Raw genomic sequence first — 27179 nt, forward strand, 5'->3', positions numbered from 1 at the left:
TGACCTGTATCTGGGTGTGTAATCTGGGTGTGTAAATATCCCTGTTGTATCTAGGTGACCACAAAAATTGCAATTACCACGGGGGAGAGTGTCCATCACACCAACTATATCTCTACCACTATCTCTTGAGTAGCATAATCGCCGTTTCAAATTACGTTTGTTCTTAAATAGGAAAGTAGGCTGATCAACTATACTCCTTATATCTGGGTCTGTGGTCAGAACATGCCAATTCCTCCTAATAATATCCGAGATTGGTTTAACATCCATAGTAAAAAACATGGGCACCTTTAAATTATTCATATGTTGTGTTCTTATAGGATGACTATCTACATCTACTCTTGGTGAAAAGTATGGCCTTGCCCTATCTCGCCTAAGATCATTCAAATCAACTAGGTTATCTTCTACCTCCTGCTGACTATAATCTCTAGAAGTTAACATGTTCTTCAGTGTATATAACTCTTGCTGAAACCCTACTTCAGATGCATTCAATCTAGACACTCTCATCCCATGTCCCTTTGTTACATTCTTGAATGTATATCTCTAGGGTGCATGCTGCTTCTATGCAGTAGCAAGTTCCTATAACAATTCTTTTCTATATACACCAGTATCAATCTGTTTCCAAGTTTCTCTACATAAACATCCAAATACTCTATTCTAGACTGTGAAAAATTCATGGTGAATTTTAGATGGTCATACCTCTCATTCATTTCCATTTGGAATCTATTGAGACCTTCGCTGGTACCTCTCCACACCACAGAGAGGTCATAGACAAAACGTCGATAAAAAGTAACATACCTAGAGTACAATTCCATCTTAAAGAGAATCTCTTCTTCCCTCATCACCATGAACATGTTGGCGTAGCTACTGGCACACGAGGTGCCCATAGCTGCGCCATCACGCTGTATATAAATGTTATCAAATGTAAAAGCATTATTTTCTAGCATGGTTTCTAAGAATAAACGTATGAGATCTATCCGTTCATTGTTGTATTCACTGTGGCCATGTAAATACCTCTGTGCAGACTGTATAACCGCATCATTGGGTATAATGGTGAAAAGAGATTTTACGTCTAGGGTGACAAGATAAAACTCAGAATCCAAGGATAATGAACTATTACACTGATACAGATCTACCAGGAATTGTTACATATCCCTTAGAAAATAGACATTGTTGTCCAAGACTGGTCTTAGCCATTTCTCCACAAAAAGTGAGAAAGGCTCAGTCACCCATCCACTCCCAGCAACAATGGGTTTCATAGGGGGTTCCGTCCATCTTTGTGGATTTTGGGCAATGCCTGTATAGAGGGCAATTGTGGAAAATCAACTTTCAAGAATCTGTATAAACCTACGTCTATCACATCACTCCAACAAATCTTCCAACATGAAAGAAACCCTTTCATGTAAACGAAGTATCTTTTCTATGTCAATACAATGATAGAATTGTTCATTACTTAACATTCTATTCATACTCTCAATATAATCACATTTGTCCATAAGGACAATCAGGCCTATCGGGACTATATATATCGCTGAAGCCTGTCCTTAAAGGCAGGAAACTCAGGAAGAAACTAACCGGATATTAATTATTATTAATTATGAATATACACATTTTTACTGCGTTAATATGATTTGTTGCTCTCTATGTGAAAAATGTGTTATGCATTTTACATATTGTTTTTATGCATTGTACTTGATACTTTCATATGCCTTTAAGCCAATTTCTGTTTGAATACCAATCACTTACTGGCTGTTTTTGGTGTAATTTTTCCTGTATCTCTTTCAAATGGGTTTTCTCTGCTTTATTGTTTGGACTTTTTTGTGTTTGACCCAGTTGGACCATGGCTGAAGGAGCAGTTGGAAATGCCAATGTGGATTTATTCCCTAAACGCCTAGATGGGAAGAACAGCCATCAACGTTTTACTCCGTTACTGACTTTGGACTGTACTCAATTACTGAATGGTGACTTTACATCCCAACTTGAATATGAGGTGAATACCGATCAAGAACAGATGGATGTTAGACAACAGCTACGAACAACAGAGAATGACATATATCGCCTGAAGAGGCTGCAATATCAGACACTACATATGGAGGCCAGTTGTAAGTTTAAAGTAGTCCCTAGAGGTTTACGTATCATGAATATGCCCTCATATGGGTCCTTGTATCCTTAACTAATTGCTAAATGGCAACAACTACATATTGACACTAGCATAAAATATATGCAGTTTATTATACACTTCTTTACACCTTTAGAAAGAGAATTAAGTGAAAATATACAGAATATGCAAGAACTGTTGTATAAAAATGCACATGATGACACAGTGGATATGCAGCTATCAGAACTTATAGATCAGGTTGGCTCATATGAACAAAAGCTGTTATTAATTAAAAAAAAGTTGAGAAGAGAACAGATTTCCAGAAAAGTAATGTCTTTTTATGGCAGAGGGAATTGGAAAATGATGGTGCTAGAAAAGATGGAGCTAACAACAGTCTTCAAAAGTACATTAGAGATCCAACAACCCCTGCAGCACCTTCCCTGTCACAAATGAATGTATTACCATCACTATAATTGAATAATACACATGAAAATTATTTGAATAATATGAACAAGCATACTACTTTAAGTTCTGACGATGTTGTCTGGCGGAAAGCACTAAAAACTAATGGAGGAGACACTTCTATGGAACCTGAGACGTCTACCAATCGCAATAGCTCTTTTCCGGTTTTACCCCTCCCCTTCAATGCTCGACAGAAGAAGAACTTAGATATGGGAGTGGAAACACAGAAATTCAAGAGAAAACAGACTTCTGGAGAAGGGCAGGTCCAAACTCTGAAAAAGATGTAGCAAACGACTTAGTATATAACATCTCAAAAAGGAAACCAAACAAAAATGAACTCTGTGTATTGAACAAAAGTCTAAGCTTCATTCCATCTGCTAGAGCGGATTTAGCAGTTACTCTAACTGAATTAAGACTGTTTGCCAGGAACATAACGCTCAGAACGCTATGTGGTATAAGTGAAACTGAAAACACTGCATTTAACCTGTTTAAAAAAACGAGTAGTTTTACACCTGCAATGCCAGCATGCACAGATGTCTTTGTGAAAGCGTGTGAAAATGAACTATATGACATGTTTTTCTTTAACAGAGATATCCAGTTTTATAATACAAGTTTCAATGAGACTCAGGCACTTAATAGCCTTAAAAATTACAGGGAAATTGTTATAAAACCAGCTGACAAGCGGCATTCTATTGTTGTTATGGACAAAATGTATTACTCTACATCAATGCACGATCTGTTGAATAAATGGAGACATATAGGAATACAGATAAGGAAACTGTTAATTTGATGATAGAAAGCTACAATACACAAATAATTGTTTCCTAGAAAATGCTATACCCAAAGATCTATATGAATATTTTTCTGTTGAGACTCCTGTGGTTCCAACTTTTAATGGCTTACCGAAAATTCATAAAAATGAGTTCTCTCACCATTTCAGGCCTATTGTATCAGGGGCTGGCTGGATTACTGAACCGGCATTCATTTATGTAGAGAAACAATTAAAACAGTCTATAATTAACTGAAAATATACTAAGGGACTTAGAACATTTTCTTACAAATTTATATTAATTTTTAAAAGAGTATAGATGCAATGGTGATGGTTTGTTACACTTGATGCAACTTCTCTTTTCACGAGTATTCCTAATGCAGAAGGGATATCTTTTCTGAAAGAATTTCTTAAGGAAAATATTTTTACTACAGACAGAATTGACCCAATATGTTTCCTTTTGGAACTCTAAAGTTTAACATCTTTACATTTGATGAGAAGCACTTTCTGCAAGTGTCAGGTGTAGCTATGGGTACCCCCCAGAGCAAATAGTTATGCCACCTGGTCATGGCTCAGTGGGAGCAGAACTTTCTAGTGAATAACACTTTCAGGACTGATATCCTATTCTTTCGGCACTTTGTAGATGATCTGTTTATTTTTTGGGGAGGAAGTGAAAGTAGATTACATGAATTTCTAGCATACTTGAACGATAGTGCCAGTTTTTTGAAATTTACTATGAATAGTTCAAGCACTCACATTGACGTTTTGGATATCAGGATCCTGAAGGATGATAACACCAAGTTACATAGGAAAGACTGCTATACGAATAGCTATGTGCACAGGACAAGTATGCACCCACCCCACATTTTTAAAAATGTTATAAGTAATCAAACCATATGTACTTCCAGGCTGCATGTGAGAAATCAGGACTTTGAATGTAGTCTGAATATGCTACAAAATGATTTTCAAAAAAGGGGCTATAGGCAGAAATAGATTGTCAAAGCCTCTGAGTTAGCTGTAACTCAAAGGAATAGTACAGGTAAACCTTACTTCTCAAGCCCATCCAGTAGAAAGGAGAATGTCTCTATTGGTAGGGAATAGAATGAATCTAATTTAAATTTTTGTATGACACATTTAACTGACACTAAGTTTATTCAAAATGTATTAGACCACAATTGGCATATTCTTATAACCAAGTAAGAGAGAGTGTACGAAATAAACCTAAGTTTATATATAAAAACAAGATATCTCTCAAATGCTTTGTTACAGAGATAAACATGTGGATAAACCTATGCTTGGCTTAGGCACAAGAAGATGCAACACTTTTTCCTTCTGTGAGTTTATTGAAACTAGTAATAGTTTTGTCCATCCTATAACACACAGACTGTATAGGTTTAAAGTAATAGCGAATTGTGAGACCAAGAATGTGATTTATCTGGCCTCCTGCATGTGCTGTGATGCATTCTACGTTGGTAAGACCAACAGATGGCTTAGAGAAAGGATTTGAGATCATTATTACTCTTTTAGGAAAAGGCAGGAACATAGTGCCATAGCTAAGCATATGATGCTTAAGGGTTTGTTTGTCTTTTCTGCTTTTCCCGGTTTGGGGTCACCACAGCAGAACTCTGTTCCGCTAATGACTGGCAGTAGATTGATAGTCATTATTTTAATTATTTGGTCATAGACACAGTGATGGAGAGAGACAGGTTTGGAGACATAACTAATAATACAGAGCAAAAAGAATTGAGATGGATTATGTCATTAGCAGCACACAGACCACCCGGACTTAATGAGTATATATCCCTGAAGCCTGTCCTTTAAGGCAGGAAACTCAGGAACTAACTAACCTGAGATTAATTATTATTATTTATGCATATACACATTTTTAGTGCGGTAATATGATCACTTGTTGCTCTCTGATATGTGAAAATGTGTTTTTATGCATTTTACATATTGTTTTTACTTTCATATGCCTTTAAGCTAATTTCTGTTTGAATACCAATCATTGACTGGCTGTTTTAAAAAAAGTGAATTGTTCAAATATGGATGTTCTACTTTGTTGTTTGTCTTTTTTGGTCTGAAGAAGCAACCAGGAAAGGTTGCAAAAGGGCTCACCTCTACAATAAATACTTTTGGTTTTTACATTAATACTGCTTCCTTCATTGGTTTATGGTGCCAGGATTTTACTTATTTTGCTTGGATCCTTTTGGTATAATTTTTCCTGCATATCTTTCAACTGGGTTTTCTCTGCTTTATTGTTTACACTAAAGAACATGTTAACTTCTACAGGTTATATTCAGCAGGAGGTAGAAGATAACCTAGTTGATTTGAATGATCTTAGGTGAGAGATGGGGCAAGGCCAAACTTTTCACAGAGAGTAGATGTAGACAGTAATCCTAGAAGAACACAACATATGAATAATTTAAAGGTGTCCATGTTCTTTATTACGGATGTTAAACCAATCTAAGATATTATTAGGAGGAATTGGCGTGTTCTGACCCCAGACCCAGATATAAGGAGTATAGTTGGTTATCAGCCTACTTTCCTATTTAAGAACACACATAATTTGAAAAGGCTATTATGCCACTCGAGAGAATGGTACAGATATAGTTGAAGTGATGGGCACTCTCCCCTGCAGTAATTACAATTTTTGTGGTCACCTAGATACAACAGGGATATTTACACACCCACATACAGGTCAGAGGTTTAAGTTTGAGGTTAGTGCCAACTGCAAAACGCAAAATGTGGTTTACCTTGCTATATGTGAGCTATGTGGGTCGTTCTATGTTGGCAAGACCAACCGGTCACTTGAGAGAGAGGGAGGGAGCATATATATAGCATCAGGGTTAAGTCCACTAATAATGTTTTACCCAAACATGTGATGACAGTTGGTGATGATCACTCATTTAAGTTCATGGTGATAGATGAGGTGATTCCAAGTATACGTGAGGGTGACATAAGCAATTTAACAAGTAAGGAGGTAAGATGGATTTTGGGGCTTAGAGCCAACAGAGGGAAAGGTTTAAATGCGGGGGCATCCATTAAACTTACACTGAAGCAGAGGAAGCTCTCTGTTAGGTAGAGTAACAGGAATTAATTTTCAAGATTTAGGTCTATTCATATTTTTAGCAGTTATACACAATGATAATTGCACATATTTATACATGCATATAACTACTTGCACAAATTGTGTATTTTTGTGGTTACTCAGCTCTTATAGTTGTTTTTTTTTATTTATATGAACTGTGATTAATGCTTTTCTTTAGACATGTTATATTCATGATTTCATATATTTTATATTACTATTCATTATCTAAGTATATGTTGTCACTGCATTTTAAACATATGGACGGTAGTTTTTGAAGTATTTATAAGCTCTTGAATGATAGCTGCAGGGATATGAATGTGTCCTTGAGTGAATTTGTGATTTCCCTTTAAAATGATTAAATTATGTATTGCATTTTGATTGGTTGTTATAATGCATTTAAATGATTTGTGACCATTCTGCTTTTACATGGTCTGATGAAGCTATTCGTGAAAGCGCTTACCATTCTTAATAAATTGTGCTGATTTTATATACTTGGACTCGTACATTATTTGCCTGGTTTGTGGACTGCTTTGGGATTTTATATTACTTGTAATTATAATTATGCAAACCAATATCAATAGCTCCATAACAAGAATAGAGAGACCCCAACCGTCATTGTGATTTTGTTAGCACAGATGTGCTGTTCATTTTTCTGCAAAGCAGTTTTGTAGGTTTCACTCCATTTTTGAGAAATTTTTGAGAAATTTTCATAATTATGAATTGTAAGCTTATTTTTTATTTAATTGACAAATAAATGTAAATATACGCAACGGAGTGCTTGCTGGATATCATCTATTAGTGAAAAGTTTTTTCAGCTTTGTGTAATCTTTCATTTGATATCAAAAAAAATATATCTATATGGGTCTACTTTGACCCATCAAAATTACACTTTAGCAAAACTTAGTTTCGCGAAAGTGCATTTATCGCAAAAAACTGAAACGTGAAAACTTTTCACATTTTTGCATAGATATACATACACGCATACACACACACACACACACACACATGGGTTCACTACATAATCTCAAAATTATCGAATTCCAAAATCTCGAGACTACACAGCCGAAACCCAAAATACCAAAAGACCAGAAGCGCGAAATTCAAAATCCCAATATTCGGAGAGACTGAAGTAGTGCTTCTGGTGTTGCGGTTTGTTAATGGATAGGTGGAAGTTCAGGTAAGTATCTATGTGTAAGTGTGTTGGTTAGGGGCTTTAGTGTGCGTCAGTGTGTGTTGTGACTGTGATGTGTGTGTGTGTGAGCGACTGTAAAAATGTGTGGGTGTGAGTTTCCCTTGTGTGTCTGTGCAATCTTGGAGTTAGTATATTTAAGTAGGGGGGTGTGGGGAGCGCAGCCCCCCAAATGGGGTTTGCAGGAGGGCTTGCCCCCCTGCTTATCTGTAGTGTAGGATGAGATGTTTGCTTGTGGAGGGAAGTTGTGTGTATGTGTGCCCTGTATGTGTGTTGTACGTTCGGGATTTTGAATTTTGTGTTTCTGGTCTTTCAGCATTTAGGGGTTTCGGCGATATAGTCTTGAGATTTTGAAATTCGATATGTCAAAATTTCGAGATTATGTAATGAACCTATACATACACACACACACACACAATACATATGTATGCATACATGCATTTTATGCAATATATAAACTATATTTTATCTATTTTATACATGCTCACACGTTTTATATATACATATTCACATACAGACACATGCATCTAGATATGTATTATTCACACAAATTTACACACAGACATACATATCTACAGATACACACACACATATATATATATACACACACGTATCTGTGTGCGTGTGTGTATATATGTATATATATATATATATATATATATATATATATATATATATACACACACGTATCTGTGTGCGTGTGTATATATGTATATATATATATATATATATATATATATATATATATATATATATATATATATATATATACACACACATATATATGTGCATCTGTGTGCGTGCGTATTTCTAGGTGCACATACACACACATTTATACATACATAAATTCACACACAGACACACACCATTTGAAAAACAGATCAAAGGAACAAGGCAAAATCAAGGACTGCTGAGAGAGAAATTTTAAATGCATCTCATTTGTACTTAAAAATATCATGTTTCTTGCATAACCTTGCAGTTTCTGAAGTATATCTCCATGTCAAATATTTGACGAGCCCTAATCAAGTGTGCTGTAGGTATGTTTTTTTTTAAGATACAAAGTCGTTAGAATAAAAGGTTTTGCATTACCTTGCAGTTTCTGAACTATATAAATTCTCAAACTCATATGTGTATAATTCATTTAAGGAGTCCTACTCAAATACATAATGGGAGTTTTTGCTTTTTTTTTCTCTCAAGTAGCAAAGTCTTCCACCAGTTGTTTTCAGTACCTATCTGGATGTTACTAAGCAGTTTACCAACATTCAAATTTATTTACTCAAAGTTTGTACCTTAAACACAGGATATGTGCCACCATAACATGTTTTGTACTTATTCTATAAATAACTAGTACTAATTTGATTTTTTTTTTTTTTTTAAGCAGGAGCATGTGAATGTCAGCTTGCTAAATAGTCCATATGATTCTTTATGGATATGGACAGATACCAAAGACATCTTGGTAGCCAACTGGCTGTTAAAACAGTGACATCATATAGATGCTCAATACGTCTTGTCAGCCAACTGACTGCTACAACAGTGACATCAGGCATCTATCCATCTCGTATCGGCTTTCAATTAAATAAAGAGCTTGAAGACTGTGGGGCAGTTGAATGTGAAAAATACAGCATTATATACTGTGTGTTTCCTTTCTGAAAAATGGTACAGAACACTTTGGGAAATCAGCCTGTGGGTCTGCTTTTCTTACTGTGGCATGTATCACGTACTTACAAGGGGCATAGCCACCATATAAGCAAACCTATTGGCAACAAAATTTAGCTCCAACTTTATCCCTCTCCCCCTCAACCTTCCCTCACGAAATATCAAATATAACTCCTCATCACTAGGGAACATGTCCTTAATGCTGTCTCTCTAAGGCCAGGAATACTGCATCAATGGACACAGACAATATCCCAGGGTGCCTTCTAAATAGCATGAAGCATGACCTATCAGGCCTTCTGGAATTGCTATGCAACTCTAGCCTCAAAACAGACTTCATGCCTCATGAATGGAGAACAGCAACAGTCATCCCTCTGCACAAATGTGGGCCATCTACAGACCATGGAAACTACAGACCCATAAGTCTCAGTAGACTCGCATGAAAAGTCATGGAAAAAATTATCATGGAAATGATTAATACTGACATAGAAAACCTCCAGACACTTGGCCCAATCCAGTTTGGTTTCGTCAAAGGCAGGTCATGCCTACTCAATTTGATGGACTTCTTTGAGAAGGTTCACAAAAGCAATGGATAAGGGCAAAATGGCTCACACTGCCTACTCTGACCTTAACCTTGCAAAGGCATTTGACACAATCCCCCACTCAGCCATTTTTGACAATCCCTTATGTCACCTGGTGGATAGCCATCTGACTCATAGACTGGACCCAGGAAGTTAGAATTGGGGAGTCCACCTCTATAAAGATGCCAGTCACAAGTGGAGTTTCTCGAGGAACAGTCCTGAGGCTGCTCCTTTTTGGTATTTACTTTTCTGATGTCAAGGCTAATGTCAAAGGCCTCTGGCTGACTAAATTTGCAGATTACTGCAAATTAGGAGCTGTCACTGATTTGCCCACCAACACAAATGTTTTCTAGGAAGGGCTGACGCAGACAAACTGGTGCCAGAGCCATGGACTTAAACTAAATGCCAAGAAATGCATAAGAGTTATGTACTTACAGTAACTTGGCATCTGTGTTATCCTATGCCTTCATTAATCACCACAAGGTCTTGGTTCAGACATCGGGATGGGAGGGTGGCCTAATGGTTAAGGTGTTTGCCTTACAAACACAAGGTGCAGAGTTTGAGTCTCACAAGGGATAAATGGCTAGGCTTAAAATGGCTCACAAGGGCAGTTAGCTTAGTACCCATCTATGAACCTATCTGAGCTAGCAAAATATACAACAGATGGATCCAAGGCTCTGGCTCCTCCCTCTCCCATAATGCCCTGCTGCTCTCTAATCCCCAGAACGAGTTTGTCACCGTACTCCTGAGCCATTCCTACCAAGGTAGAAAGAAACCCACTCCAGCTTGCTCCACTAGTCTACCAGGAGGGGGATGGCAGGTGGGAAATGTGATGAATGAAGACACATGACAACACAGATGGCAAGTTATGGTAAGTACATATCTCTATCTGATGTTATCCATGTCTTCATTCATCATCACAGGGTCAGAGTCCACAGCCTCCAAACATCCTGGGAGTCCTTAAGGAAGGACATGCCAGAACACTATGGAGCCAAAGGAAGCTCTACTCTTAGAAAGCAACTCCAGTTTGTAACTGTATATGAAGGTGTGAGGATTAAACCAAGTGGCTGCAACACAGATATCATCAATAGAAAGCCTTGCTGCAAAGGCTGAAGAAATAGCCACAGATCTAGTAGAATGGGCTCTAACACGACCCAGAATCTCCATTTGATTCAGACTGTAGACTATAGAGATACAGCTAGAAATCCACTTGGAAATAGTGACCTTGGTAACTGAAAGTCCACGCCTCTTCTCAGAGAAGGCTAAGAAAAGTTGTTCTGACCTACGAAATTCCTTAGCCCTATGCAAGTGGAATCGAAGCTGTCTGTGAACATCCAAGGTATGAAAGATACACTCCCCAACACTGAAGTAAAAGGTTGGTTCAAAGCTCATGTGAAAATGAGAAATCAACGGTAACTGAAGCTTAATAATGGAAAAACATGCTCCCTCATGAAAAAGAATGAAGAAAAACAAAAGTATATCTGGGACTGAGGCAGAAAAAGGGTCCAGATTCCCGCTACTGGCCCAAATGGAAAACCTTTCCATTTACTGCTGTATACTTTCCTGGTAGGAGGTTTCTGGGAGGCCAAAATGATGCATTTGATGAGGGATGCTAGCCTGGACTGTAATTATCACGGGAGCTGGAGACACCAAGCAGTTAGGTGAAGGGTACGAAGGTTCGGTAGAGGAAGCCCCGACAGGTAGTAAATCACATCCTGATGGGGGATCCAATATCCATGGCAGATACTTCAGATGAGACCTGATGAAGAGGAAACACGGATGACAAGGCCAGAAAGGGGAACTAAGAATCAGAGATGTCAGGCATTGAGCTTTCTGCAGGACCTTGGTTATTAAGGGGACATTAGGGTAAGTGCTGAGGAGACTTGGAGGCCAATCATGTACTAGAGCTTCCCTTGGGGATTCCCCCAGAGGAGGGATCAGGGCAAAATACCTGCTACACTTGTGGTTGACTGGAGAGGAAAAAAGGTTGCAGCACAGCTGACCCCACTGGTCAAAAATCTGATTCGCCACTGAAGAATTGAGGGACCACTCATGAGGACTCAAGATAACTCTGCTGAGCTTGTCGGCCAACAAGTTGGAATCCCCAGGTATGTGCATTGCAATAAGGAAGCAGCCAGAGGACACAGCCCATTCCCACACTCTCATGGCCTCTCTTGCACAACGGGTAAGAGCGTGTTCCTCTTTCTGTCGACCTACTAGACACCAGACATATTGTCTGTCTGAATTGCAATCGTCCCTCAAGGGATGCAGTCCTGGAAGGCTTGCAATGATAGGAGAACTGCCCTCATCTGTAGAACATTTATATGCAACTAAGTCTCTATTGGGGACCAAGTGCCTTGAATGGTCTTCCATGAAAATGCCCCCCACCCCAGGAGAGAGGTGTCAGTGGTCACAGTGGCTGTGGGGAAGAGAAAAAGGGTCTGCCTAAGAAGAGATCCTGTGACTGAGGTGGCGTCTGCACACAGGTGTCAGTTTTATGGTCACAGACAAAGGATGAAGAGGAGCCGATCACTGGACCGCTAATGTCCATTGTAACACCCGCATGTGGTACCTTGCCAGAGGAACCAGGAGAATGGCCAAGGCCATTGAACAAAGAGCCCAAAGAAAGTACAGTTGTGTACACTTACCATAAATGTAGATGTTCGAGTGTATTCACTGTTGTAGTCATCACCTGTGGATGATCCCTGCTGTGGTAGCCCTCGGCCGGCCCAAATACCAGAGTCAATGCTTTTTTGCATTGGCTTCAGTCACCTGTAGTCTGATGTCAGGTATCAGTGCTATAAAGCAAGGTAGCCAACGTCATTGCATCAGTTTTTCTTGCCCTAACCCGTCAGAAGCACAAGGAAATAAGGTAAAGTGGTCCTTTTGGCTAAAAGCCACCATGGGAAGCTTATGTTCCCCTAGGGGAAGAGGATACAAAGGGGATGGAGGGAGAGAAACCAGGACTGCAACAGTGAATAGACTCAAACATCTACATTTATGGTAAGTGTACACAACTGTAATATGTCCTTCATGTTTCACTGTTGCAGTCATCACCTGTGGGAAGATTTCCAAAGCTGAGGAGAGGGGTGGAAGGATAGATTAGAGCCCTAGGCATGGGTCAGCAAGCCCTGCAGAACTGCAGAGGCAAACCCTGCCCTAGACTTAGAAAAAAGAGGTAGGTAGTAATGCTTTGTAAAGGTATGGACAAAGGTCCAGGTGGCAGCTTCCAAGATGTCCCTAGTGGGGACTCCTCTGAGGATGGCTGTGGAAGTGGAGGCTGCCCTAGTGGAATGAGTACAAATAGACTTAGGGGCAGTTCCCATGTAATCTGTAGCAGAAATGGATACAGTGTGATATCCATTTGGAAATGGTTTGCTTGGAAATTAGCTTCCTCTCTGCCCCTTGGGCAAAGCTGACAAGCACCTGGTCTGTTTTTCTGAAAAGTTTAGTATGGTCCAGATAGTATCTGAGCTGTCTGTGCACATCTAGCGAGTGCAGAATTATTTCCCCCTTGTTTTGAGGGTTGGGAAAGAAGGTGGGTAGGTGTATGGCCTGGTTGAGGGTCACATCAGATACCAATTGGGCATAAAGGAAGGGTTAAGTCCTTATGGAGACCCTATCTGCATGGAAAATGACGAAGGGTTCAACAGTCATGAGTGCCTGAAGTTCTGAAACCCTTCTGGCTGAGGCGATAGCTAGTAGGAAGGCAGTCTAAAGGGAGAAGTATTTCAATTCTGTTGAAGCAGCAAGTGTGAAAGGAGGTAAGGTTAGTTTTTCTAAAACTAAATTCAGATCCCAGGCTGGCGTGGTAGACCTTCTTGGAGGTCTGATATTAGAAGTCCCTCTGAGGAATTGTTTAATCAAAGGATGAGAGAAGAGGGGTAAAGCCTGAATCGTAAATGGGCTGAAATGGCTGAGACATGGATTTTAATAGAAGAGAAGGAGAGGCCACTTTTGAGCAACTCTGCTAGGTAATCCAAGATAAGAGGAATGGAATGATGTGAGGTACTGGCCCCTCTGGACTAGCTCTAGGAGCAGAATTTTTTCTAATTCCCTGCATAAGATTTTCCGGTGCTGGGCCTTCTGGCCTTTGCAATAATGTCTAGGACCTGTTTGCTTAACATAGACTCTGTTAGCTTTTAAAGTATAAGCCATGCTGAAAGATTGAGAGTCTGCAAGTCTGGGTGCAGTATCTCCCCCCCTTACCTAGGTCAAGAGGTCTGAGATCAGGGGAAGCTGCTTGGGGGTCTGTAAGGTCAGGCTGCGCAGTACGGGATACCAATGCTGTCTGGACCAATCTGGAGCAATAAGGATGGCCTTTGGTCTCTCCTCCCTTATTTTGATCAGTACCTTGGGAATTAGAGGCAGAGGAGGGAACGCATACACAAAGAGGGAGTTCCAGGGAAAGGTCAAGGCATCCACCTTCCACGCTAGGAGGTGATACTCCCTGGTACAGAACTTTTGCAGCTGGTGGTTGAGGTGGGAAGCAAAGAGATCCACCTTCAAAGGCCCCCACTCGAGTGATTTGCAGACAGATTTCACTGTGGAGCTGCCATTCGTAGGGATCCAGTAAGTTTCTGTTTAGGTAGTCTGCCAGGGTGTTGTTGACCCCTGGTAGGTATTGGTACCTAATTAGGTGCAGACCCATGGAGGCTGTCATCCAGAGGTTCATGGCTAGTCTGCACAGAGGGTAAGATTGGGTCCCCCCCATTTGTTGCTATACCCAGTCTGTTTTTATAAGGAGGAACCGTGGCCTGAGATGGCATTTGATGGATATCAGTCTTTTGTATTGCCATAATTTCTTTCTGATTGATGTGTAAGTGAAGGTGCTGGGCATCCCAAAGACCTTGGGTGCACCTGCCTGCTAGGTGAGCGCCCCAAGCAATGTCTGAGGTGTCGGTGGTGATGGTCTGGCCGGTAGGGTGGAGGATGAAGTGAAGACCCTTGTTCTTGGCACAGGCCTTCGCCCACCAGAAAAACTCAGCCCTTATATATGGGATCAGAGGGAGAGAGGTCTCTAGAGACAGAGTGCTGGCACCAAAGGTTCTTTAGGTACCAATGAAGTTTTCTCATGTGAAGCCTGGCCAGAGGAATTAGAAGGATGCAAGATGCCATGTATCCCAGGGCTTGCACAACCTTCCTTGCGGTGAGGTGACTTCTGGAAGCTAGCTGGGTAAAGTAGAGAGGCAGGAAGCTTTGCTTTTCTGGGGATAGCAAGGCCATTTTGGATGCTGTGTCTAGCAGAGCTCCCAAGAAAATGATGATCTTGGTGGGGGTTTGCTTTGATTATTTCTCGTTGATGGTGAACCCTAGGGGAGTTAGGAGGGATTTGACAGAAAGAAGGTCCTGCAGCAGCTTTTCTTTGCACACTGCCTGAATGAGGCAGTTATCCAGGTAAGGGTAAATATGTAAATTTCTTTGTCTACAAAATGCTATGGCCAGGGCTAAGCATTTGGTGAATACTCTGGGTGCAGTAGATAAGCCAAAGGGCAGTGCAGAGAACTAAAATTGTTGTGATCCTACTCTGAAGCGCAGGAATTTCCTTCAGGATTCCCTTATGAGGAGGTATACACCTTTTACGTCTAGGGTCACTAGCCAGGCATTTTTTGAGCATAGGCAGCAGCTGCTGCAAAGTGAGCATTTTGAATCTGGGGACCACCAGGGAGGTGTTCAGAATGGATAGATCCAGGATGGGGTGCCAAGTGCCCTCTCTTCTGGGAAAAAGGAATAGTCTGGAATAAAAGCCTCTGCCTGCTTGATCTGGGGGGACAGGTTCTACTGCCCCTGTGATATGAGAGTTTGGACCTATTTCAATGCCTCTGCCCACTGATTTGGAGGTAAGTCTGGGTACACTCTTGGAATTGGGAGTTTGCTGAAAGAGAAGCTGTATCCCTGAAAAATTATCTTTAAGACCCATTGGTCCTTTGTTACAGAAAGCCAATTTTCTTCTAAGAGGGAGAGCTTTCCTCCTAGTTTTTGGTGAGTGAAGGGGAGTCATTGTGAATTTTTGCCATAGAAGGGTGGCTTAGAACTCCCTGCCTTTGGGGCAGAAGTGGTCCACTGTTTGCTTCTCTGCTAGACCTAGGATAGGAGCCTGGATGGTCTCTCCCAGTGGGGTTTACTTAGGTCCTGTCTGCTAGGTGCAGGGAAGGACCAGTGCTTAGAGGGAAAGCTCCTTCTGAACCTGGAAGGTTGAACCTGAAAGAAAACTGTTACTGTTTGCATAGATTTTGCTTTGTCTTCCAACTTTTTAAGCACCTCCTCTGCTTTTACTCCAAACAAGTGGTCCTTATTCAGGGGTGCATCAAGAAGTTTAGACTTGACATGATCAGGAAGAGGTTGTTCCTTCACCCATGCATGTCTCCTAAAGACATATCCTGTCACTACTGCCCTGCTAGAGGCTTCTAGGGCATCATATCCACAGTGCAATGAATGTGTGGCCAACTGACAAGCAGAGTGCAGTAAATCTGGTAAGTCTTTTGAATTGGCACAGTCAGGAAAGGTAGAAATCTTTTGTTTTAATAGTTCCAAAGTGTGTTGCTGATGTTTTAACATATGGAACTGACAACTGAGTGCTCTGATAGTGAAGGTTACAGAGGTGTATACTTTTTTTTACCTCATCTGTCCAGAGGTCTGGAGTCCTTGTCAGAAAGAACAGGATTCTTGGCAGAACTAGTCTTGGCTCCTTTAGGTCCCTGTGTAATGACCTCTGGGTCTGCAGCAGGATTTCAGTACAGGTATTTGTGAGAATCTGGTACTCTGCAATACCGGTCAGGTTTACTGGGAGCAAGTAGGAGGGTGTCAGGGGCTAAGATGGATTCATGGAAATCATCATCCACCACTTCTAAAACAGGGGTGATGGCCAGGGGTCTGTGCTGGGGCAGGTCCAGAAACTCTCCAAGTCTTTTCTTAGACTGGGGGAAGTTCTGAGATTCCTACTGGAAATGTTCCCTGAAGGTGTGAAGGGTTTCCCCAAAGGAAAGGTCCCCCTGGAGGGGAGGCAGAAGGGATGGATTCCTCTGCATCTGTATCCTCATAAGCAGTCAGAGGTTGTTGTTCCTTTTCAAAACCTGAACAGTCAGATTCCTCAGAATCCTGTTCTGTCAATTTCTGGAGAGGGGTGCCTTTTCCATTTAGAAGTTGTGGCCTGGGTAAGGGAGATGAGATCCTCCACCATTTTAAGCATTTGTGCTAGGGGTGGTGGAACAGGAGCAAGATGGTGGCTAGAAGCAGATTTTCTATGGGTGGCCTGGCTTCTAGGTCTGAGAGAAACGGTAGTCGTATGAGAAGACGTCGTTTTTATTCTAGATTCGGTAGTCTGAAAGGACTCCTTGGAAGCTGGTGCCTGCATCGCGGCTCCTGACCCAACCAAGGCAGAGACAGCCAAAGGCTTGGAAGACGAAGAAGATTTCTGGTGCATACTGGACTCCGAAAGGGTCTCAATAGAGGCCTGCGTAGATATCAAATCGGGCATCAGGGGCTGCGAAAGCACCTCACTGAATTCCGGAGAACTGACGACCTGCTTAGCCTTCTGTGGCCTGTCTCTATCTTTAATCTCTACATTTTTCCGGAATGTCCATGGATTGTTGGCTGATGGACACCATATCAGAATGCAAAGATGGAACATGAAAATAACGGTCTACAATAAGAACTCTACGGCGAATGGTTCTCGCATTAAAGAGGGCACAGAACAAGCAACAGGGGACATTGTGGTCTGGGCCTAAACAAGTGAAGCAGTAAGAATGGAAGTCTTGGTGTGGGATCTGCTTTCCACAGGCGAGACAATTGTTAACTTTTTCAGACATAGGTTAGTGCAAGAAAAAAGGATCCCCAATGGGGTACTTGGCTTTAGATGTTTTCAGCTGAAATTCTAACTCTGGTAGTGGCCGACCGGCACTCATCTGAACTGCTTCTGCTACGGGCTCAAAGGTAAGAAAGACTGGTGTAATGACATTGTCTGCCTTGCTTTGTAGCACTGATGACCTGACGTCAGACTACAGGCAACTGCAGCCGACGCAGAAAAACATTGAGTCTAGTATTCGGGCCAGCCGAGGGCCATCACAGCAGGGATAACCCACAGGTGATGACTGCAACAGTGAAACATGAATAACATCTACCAGAACTGGGGGGGGCAAGAGATGCCAAAAATCCAAGTGACCTGTACCCGTATGAGCTGAATTCTGCGCAAAGGCAGAGTTGCAATCTCTGACATGGAGTCCAGCTGAACTTCTATGAACTCCAACAATAGTGTGGAATGAATCCTTTGGTAAACCACCACGACTCAAATATTAAAAGCAAAAATTTTTTGCTTGTAATATTTGAGCTGTGGTGGTTTACTGTAGGATTTATTTGCAGTTTTCATTTTTGCCATCGGCACCTTCAGCAGTGTTAATGGGGTTTTTGTATGATATTGTGGGAATGAAGATGGATTTTGCCAGGTTGACAGTAATACCCATCAGATGGAAGAGGGTAAGAAGATACTCACCTGAGTCAGTCAATGCCTCAAAGGTGGCATGAGGGGCCAATCGCTGAGGTACAGAAAAATCTGGAACCCCAGTAGACGCAGGTGAGCCTCTAACACTGCCATGCATTTGGTAAACACCCGGAGTGCCTTGGTGAGACTGAAGGGTAGGGCTCTGAATTGATAATGAAAGCCTATCATGATGTGATTGTAGGCATCCTGGAGATCCAGTGAGCACATCCAATCGTCCCCTGCGTAATACTGGCAGAATGGACTGAGCAGTGACCATCCAGAACTTTGACTTCTTGAATGAGAGATTGAGCTTGCTAAGATCCAGAATAGGATGAAGGTCCTCCGTCTTTTTTGGTACTAAAAAAAAGCGAGAGTAAGTGCCGGAAAATCTTTGTCCTGCTGTGACCTCTTGAATGGCTTTTTTTTTTTGAAGAAGAAGTTGTTGAACTTCTTTGATGGCCAACTCCCTCTGACTGGGTGGAATGTCGGAGAGATAACTTCTGACTGGAGGGGATTCTGAAAAAGGAATGAAGTAGCCCCTGGAAATGATGTTTAACACCCATGTAGCAGGGTGAGCCCTGTGCCAGAGCAGTTGATGCAAGCTCTGTAGGGGGGGGGGGGTTCTGGTACCATCTTTTTGGACCGATTTCTTCCTCTAGGTGCTTCAGCACTGATGGGAAGAGCTTTTTGTCCAGGCTAGTGGGTATAGAGAAATATGACTGTTGATTGCCTCCAGGGCACAGCAGCCGGACAATGCTTCAGGAGTACTGAAGGGCTGCTCAGAGAAAGGTTCTCTGGAGCCTTGATTTTGCAGATCTCCCATGCCATGAGGGTGTCATCGTCCATTGAAACCTCTCGCCATGGAAGAATATTTGTCTGGAGCATCTTGAAAGGGAGACTGCATCTTACAGAACCACATATTTCTGGTTCCCCATTAGGTCTTTGAGAAGGACTTCTGGGGGGCCGAAAGCTTGATTCCTACCGTAGACAGAGTCTTCCCTTCCTGCTTGCTGTGGGTCACAGAGTCCTTCATGGTAAGTCCAAAAAGAGTGAAACCATCAAAGGGGGCATTAGTAAATGACACCTTAAAGGGTTATGCGAACCCGCACAAGCGAAGCCAGGCATGACGCTGCAAGGTAATGCCGGTCCCAGACACTCGAGAGGAAACCTCCACAGCGTTGGAGATTAGCCTCATTGAGGATTTTGTCACAGAGGTCAACATGACAAGCTTGAGAGATACCCGATTGAGGTTTTTCAATGGCAATAACTCTGCAAGGGAGATGGAGAGCTCTTGCATCAAATCCCTTTGGAGGCGGATAAAATGTGCCAAATAGTCGCCCTCAGTCCACAGGTAGCTGTGGTGTACACTTGCTTCCCAAGATGGTCTATCACCCTAGACTCCCTTGTTTGGGGGATGGACCGTGGAGCCTGGCTCTGCTAGCTCCTTCTTCATGGTGGTGTCAACCACAATGGCATTGACTGGGATGCCATTACTCCAGAATAAGCAGTTTGCATGGGGGACCAAGGAACTTATTGGCCCTCTTAGGAACAGGCTGCACTGTGTTTGGTTCCTTCTAGGTCCAGCTGGTGAGAAGGTCCACTAACTCGTTAGCAGGGGGGACACCCAGGAGGTAGACAGGCCCTTCCAAAAGGCCTTCAGAAATACGGACTCCTCCGAAGACAGGGTTTGGGAAGACCATCTGCCCTTTTGTTTTAGGAGCTCAAGGATGTCCCCAAAGGAGACATCATCAGATGGAGATCTAGAGGACTCATCTCCTTCCTCAAGGTCCATATCCGCAGTGAGGGACTCCACAGGGGAGTCCAACTGCCTCCTCTTGCACTTTTTCTCGCGATGAACCTCTTCTGTAGGGTGCTCAGAGAAGGACTCATAAGAGAAAGGGACTCCCAGAGGGAAGGAAACCCTCTGAAGGCTTGCTTGGGAGGGCTGACCAGGGACAGGATGAGAGGCCTCGCCAGCCAAGGAAGAGAGGGACCAGGAGGAACCTAGAGGTGCGGCAAAGGAAACTCCAGACCTGGAGAATGTCCTCTCTATCACCTGTAAGGCTGAAGGGCTGGAAGAAGGCACAGCCCCCTCCATCTGAGGGAGAAGTCCCCAAGAGGGGAGGAATGTGCCCGGAAACCACCACCCGACCCCCAGATGATACCAGCCCAGAGCTACTGAAAGCCGAAGCACCTAGAGGAAGAGATCGGTCCGAAAAGATGGCACCAGACCCCCTTTACAGAGTTGGCATCAACTGCTCTGGCACAGGGCTCACTCTGCTACATGGGTGGAGGAACAGAATAAACCAGGTACCCCAGCAGAGACAAGAAAGGAGGAATACTCTGCCTTGTCGGAATTTGGCTACAAACTTCCTGGTCCCTGGAGCTCAAACCCAAAGGGGTTGGATGAGAAGAAGGAGGAGGAGGGTAAGAGGTTCCCCTGGCCAGAGGGGGAGGAGAAGCCAGGAGACCCAACTCTAGCTGGGCCTTGAAAAAACCTCATCATCCTGTCCATGTCTGAGGGTAGAAGACTCCTAGATGGCTTAGAGGAGGAGTGGACTTGGAAGGAGACCTTCCTGATCTACTGCTAGGCTATGGGAAATGGATCAGATGCCTCGGAACCAACAATGGTCTTTGCTTGGAGGTGGAAGGGACTGCAGGTTCTTCCAAGATAATGATCGGATCCAAAGGTCCTGTCGGATATGAAGTCCTAAATGGCCAGATATGGGATCGGCCTCACTTTAGTTGGCTCCAACGGCCTCTGAACCAGAGAGGACCTGGATCCAACTGAAGACTCCATGGTTCTTGGCTCCAAAGACCTCAGATCTAAGGTGGATCAGGCTGGGCTCGGATCCAGGGACACAGAATCCAATAACTGCATTTTCCTGGTGGGAACAGGTGAGGAAGGGGTCTTTCTCCTTAGGTCTTAAAGGGAAACCATGGAGGGGGAAACAAAGGGGCCTCCTTGCACCAGAAACTTATGAAGCAACTTGTTACAGTGCTCCTCTAAAGCCTTAGGGTTAAATGTGGCACAAAGGTTGCATTCATCCTACAGGTGTGGAGTGCCTAAGCAATAAATACATTCCTCATGCGTATCAGAATAAGGCATTTTCCGACCGCATGAGGAGCACTTTTTAAAGCCAGCAGACCAGTCAGACATAATACACACACACACAAGTACCTTTACTAACTACACTAAAACAATGGAAAAAAGCCCTCTCTTGCACTTTTTCTCACAATGAACCTCTTCCGTAGGGGGGCTCCGAGGAGTACTCAGAAGACCAACAATGTAACATAAAAGTCTGTAGACTGCAAATGCCACTACACCAGAAGAACAATGAGGCTGTATCGTAAAAAACACTAATGGATAATAGAAATGAAATAAAACACACAGATAAAAGTAAAGTGCTTTTCGTCCCACTTAGTTGTGGGACTTCTTCAGACAAAGAACCATACAACTACAGGTACATATCCTGGTGGGTTGGTGCCACAGTTACAAACACCACAGCTGAACATAATACTAAGTGTTAAGTAGTTTAAACTATTAAAGAAACTGTGTTTGCCGTGAAACATTGAATATCATGCTTATCTGACAACAACTGAACAAGTCGGAGACATTTAAATGTTATAAATTGTAAAATATTAAGAACTTTTTTAAAAACTTATTAAAATCTTTTTTAAAACATATATATACTTGACAATATTGGGTCCTTAGTAATGAGATACGAATCCAATAAATACATACGAAATATATAATATAAAATACAGGTATTTACCATAAGCAAAATCTTGTTGTCAGACAATAACTTACTGTAGAAAAACTCATGAATCTAGCGTGTATACCATGTGAAAAAGGGAAGGGAAAAAAAGGGGCAAAAAACACAAAGATATCTGCTAAACAAAGCAATACAGTCTCACAATGAAAATATACTTAGCATTAAAACTTCTCTGCTCTTGAAACTCACATTCACTGAAACAGCATTTAAACCCACATTCAAACAAAATGCATCTGTCCAGTGGTGGATAAAGATGACCTCTGGGCTGTTTTCAAATCATAGGCCCCTTGCACATGAAACATACATGTATGTGTTCTTTGATGCACCTTCCTGACTATATTAAATTATAGTCCTTGTATAATACACAGCACACTTGTTAGCGCAGGTTTAAAATTTATTGTTTTGAACATTTTTCCAGTAAGCAATGAAACAAAATGCGTAAACTAATAATGACAAAACTGTCCAGTTCAGAACATTTCCATCATAAAAGTCTACTCAAACTTCTATAATCCACCAGTAAATATGCACACAATGACAATCTCTGAAGTAAAAGTCATCTAAATAATTCCACATTAAAGAGATATGTAACTAATGAAGAGGTTGCTGCATCTGCATTTATAGTGCCTGTTTTATTTTGTCAATTCAGATGACTGACAGACAACAAAAGCCAAAACTGCAACAAAAAAGTAATACATATAAAGGTTAAAATGTGAAATTTAAAACAGTGGATTTAATTACCTAAATGTCACAAAGAAATTGGTTTACTGAACTACAGGAAAGATAAGCCTTATGCAGAGGAATGAAAACTTACCAAACCACGCATAAAACACTTCAGTTTACTACTGCAGACCTGAGTAGAAATATTTTGAGCCAACAAAACAAATTTAAACATTTACAAAACAAGCCTAAGGTCCAAGCCATGAACAATGGAAAACAAGCTGCAAAAGCAGAAATGACTGATTTGCTTCCTTCAAGTATGACACCACGTTTCTGAAAAGGACACTACCAATAAGTGCAACAGAGTTAAGCCACAAGCAGTCAGTGTCGCTGATGCAACCCATTGTCTTCAACATGTACTTAAACCCTATCTACAGTCTTAAAAACATAGAGGAGTACTTATGGAATAGGATGAAATAGCTTCCATTTTCAAATTGTCAAGAAACCCAGAAATAGCACATGAAAGTGGAAAGTGAAAGGGGACAACATCAATAAAATTCAATGAAGACCATCTTTTTTTTTTTTAACCCTTACAACGCAGCCAAAAAATGCTCTGGTGTTCAATCTGATGTGAGCCAAAGGCCACGTGACATCCTACGTGTTCAAAAACAAACCAAAGGTTGCGCGACATCATGCACGTTCTCAAAACCAACAAGACAATCTGCAACACATGAAATAGATGACAGCTCCTGATCCTTGCACTGTATACTTGCCCTAGCTGAGTGCATGTTCCATACAATCAGAGCTTTCTTTTTAAAAATCACATTTAATAACGTTACTACAGGCACTAAAGAAGAAAGGAACCTGACTATTAATCCTGTAGTATACTATGTATGCGAAACATTAGAACATTTTGTTAAGATGCACATTAAATTGCAGGGTTACTGGCTAACCTGCTCAGCATAATTGTTTTTTATTGCTTCCCTTTGTCAGCAGAGTACACACACACACACACACACACACTCAGAAGTGCAAGACCCGAGCTAGCCCCAATACTTTGAAAAATAAACTGCAATTTAAGCAGAATGTTCCATTTTGAAACTTGCTATTATTCCTTTCACGCTTCACCCCCTCACCTTCTAGCACTGAGATTGTTATACCTCGGAGTAGGGAGAGTAGTGCTGTTTCAGAGATGGTGTATATTACCCCTTATTCACATTCCTAGCTCTGTAGTTCTAACAATCATACTCCAGTCATGTACCTCTCAGATTTTTGCCTAATATTTTTAGTTTGTCCCTCATAAAATTTTGTTTTTCTGGCAAATTCGTGAGGACTGAAGTCAGAAAATACTGACAGACATTTGAATTTCATTTTTCATACCCTTCAGAAAATTTATGCTAATGCAAAACCTACAGTCCCCAAGCATTCAACATGTACCTACAATTAAACTATTAAAGCCGTAAGAGAGTGACACATTCACAAATTATTGAAAGGGGTGTCAGGTTGGAGTGCTATTACTGTGTAACTGACTGGTATTTCCTCCAAAGATAGAGGGGATTTAAACACAGCAGAAGGTGTGAGTTATCCAATTTGACACCCTACTCTATACAATGCATTTTGTCCTAACCATTTCAACTATACTTTTATTTCAGAACTGCATGTAATCTGATATCCTGTGTTACAAATGAATATCATATCAGTTCCTTAATAGTTGTCTTGTTCTGAAACTTATCTATCATAATGTACAAGTGTTTCTGCCTACAGTAAGCACCTGAGTGACCAGATTTGTCTCTGGTATTCTATTTTACTAAGCTAATTGCAAAACAGACTTGCCTCTGAAGTTACAGTTCAGAAAACTACATATGACTCACTTGCTTGTTTTGAAAATCACTCAGCATTTTTAACGTTGTATCTGGAACAGATCTGTATGATTTTTACCATAAAAAAATTAAAACTGAAAATACTAATTATAGCCAATTGTCTCGTACAGGATTCTATCCATTTAGGTACACTCCAAGTTCCTTATGAGAAGTGACACAATCTTTAGAACCTGCTCTTTGACCAGAAACTAAGGTAAGTAACAACAGTATAACTGCAAATGTCCCCACACAGGGTGCATCACTTAGCTTCTGAACAGATGTAATTATAATCCTTATTCTACCACACCTCTGCTTACTGTTCCACTCACAGGTCTGTCTATATAGCTTCCTGATTATGCATAGTCAAGTAATATACTCTGCCATCATAATGTGTCTGTTCCTTTTCTTTCCATTAACCATATAATCTGTAAATAAGATCATGTACAACTCCCCTCACACAACACATTTGCGCCTTTCTCCTTCCATAATCCTGGATAAATCCAGGCAGCAGGAGTCAGGACAATTAGCTAGATTCCTTACGTTTCACTTACAGAGCCTTCTACAAATAAAATCAGGCAGCAGGACCGAAAATAAATCCTTTCCGTTCCACTTGCAGAGCGAAGAAGCCAAAGATACATCCTTTCCGGTCACCGTTTCACTTGCAGAGCGAGGCCTTCTAAATCCAGGAGTGATAAATACAGCCACGTTACCAACAAGCCTTCTAAATGTATCCTTTCTGTTCTCCCTTCCTGCTCGCACAGTATTTGAACCAAATACATGCGCGAGCTCAATTCCAACAGGCTGGTAGCCCTGATGGAGCTGACATTGCACGCGATGACGTCAGCTCCGAAACCACGAAAAATAAAAACAAAGTGAAAAAAAATCGGAAATTAAGGGGTGCCACTCGGGAATCGTGGCACCCCATTATTTGGACCCCAAAACTTGTTAAAAACAGAGTAATTCGGGACAGTTGGGAGGTATACCCACAACTAAGTGGGACGAAAAGCGCTTTACTTTTATCTGTGTGTTTTACTTCATTTCTATTATCCATTAAAGTGTTTTTTACGATACAGTCTCATCGTTCTTCTGGTGCAGTGGCATTTGCGGTCTACAGCTTTTTGTGTTCAGAGGACTCAGAAGAGACAGACACTCCCAAAGGGAAGGAAACCCCCAGAAGGCTCGATTGGAAGGGCTGACCAGGGACAGAATGAGAGGCATCACCAGCCAAGGTAGAGAAGGGGCCAGGAGGGATCTGGAGGTGTGTCAAAGGAAATTCTAGACCAGGAGAAGGTCCTCTCTACCACCTGGAAGGGCGAAGGGCATGAAGCAGGCACAGCCCCCATGCCCAAGGGAGAAGTCCCCTGGAGAGAAGGAATGTGCCTGGAAACCCCACCCAACCCCCAGATGACACCAGCCCAAAGCTACTGAAAGCCAAAGCACCTAGAGGAAAGGATCGGTCCAAAAAGATGGTACCAGACCCCCCCCCCAGAGCAGGCATCAACTGCTCTGGCACACGGCTCACCCCACTACATGGGTGGAGGAACAGAATAAACCAGGTACCCCAGCTGGGACAAAAAAGGAGGAATACTCGGCCTCATCGGAATTTAGCCACAAACTTACTGGTCCCTGGAACGCAAACCCAAAAGGGTTGGATGAGAAGAAGGAAAAGCAGGAGGGTAAGAGGTTCCCCTGGCTGGAGGGGGAGGAGAAGCCAGGAGACCCAACTCTATCTGGGCTTTGAGAAAAAATATCCTGTCCATGTCTGAGGGTGGAAGACTCCTAGATGGCCTAGAGGAGGAAGACAAGGAGTGGACTTGGAAGGAGACCTTCCTGATCTACTGCTAGGCTCTGGGGAATGGATCCGATGCCTCGGAGTCAACGGTGGTCTTTGCTTGGAGGTGGAAGGGACTGCAGGTTCCCCCAAGATAATGATCGGATCTGAAGGTCCTGTCGGATCTGAAGTCCTAGATGGCTCAGCAGTCGGATCCAACAAAATGGTCAGATCCAGGTTTGGGCTCACTTTGGTTGTATCCAACGGCCTCTGAAGCAGAGAGGATCTGGATCCAACTGAAGACTCCATGCCCCAAAGTCCATGGATCTGAGGCAGATCAGGCTGAGATTGGATCCGGGGACATAGGATCTAACAGCTGCAGTTTCTTGGCGGGAACTGGCAAGGAAGGTCTTCCTCTTTGGGATTGAAGAGGACAACTTGGAGGGGGAAACAAAGGGACCCCCTTGCATCAGACCCTTACAAAGCAACTTGTTACAGTGCTCCTCTAAAGCTAAAGCTCTAGGGTTAAATGTGGCACAAAGGTCACATTCAGCCTCAAGGTGTGGAGTGCTTAAGCAATAAACACACTCCTCATGCGTATCGGAATAAGGCATTTTCCAACTGCATGAGGAGCACTTTTTAAAACCAGCAGACCTGTCAGACATAATACACACACACACAAGGACCTTTACTAACTATACTAAAACAGTGGAAACGAGCCCTTACAGCTAACAGGAGAAAAAGGGCGCAAAGCGGGTTTTTATTAGATGAACAAACTATCAAAATGTTGAGTACAACATGCT

At 42.0% G+C, this 27179-nt stretch overlaps 1 protein-coding gene across 1 annotated transcript in view; it reads right to left on the reverse strand.

The window, feature by feature from the left end:
• DAPP1 (dual adaptor of phosphotyrosine and 3-phosphoinositides 1) overlaps nucleotides 1-27179 on the reverse strand; it is a 994374-nt gene that overhangs the window by 736771 nt on the left and 230424 nt on the right. The window lies entirely within an intron of this gene.

Source organism: Protopterus annectens, chromosome 2.part0, assembly GCF_019279795.1.
Source record: "Protopterus annectens isolate FY-2018-M chromosome 2.part0, PAN1.0, whole genome shotgun sequence".
In the NCBI taxonomy this organism is placed as follows: Eukaryota; Metazoa; Chordata; order Ceratodontiformes; family Protopteridae; genus Protopterus; species Protopterus annectens.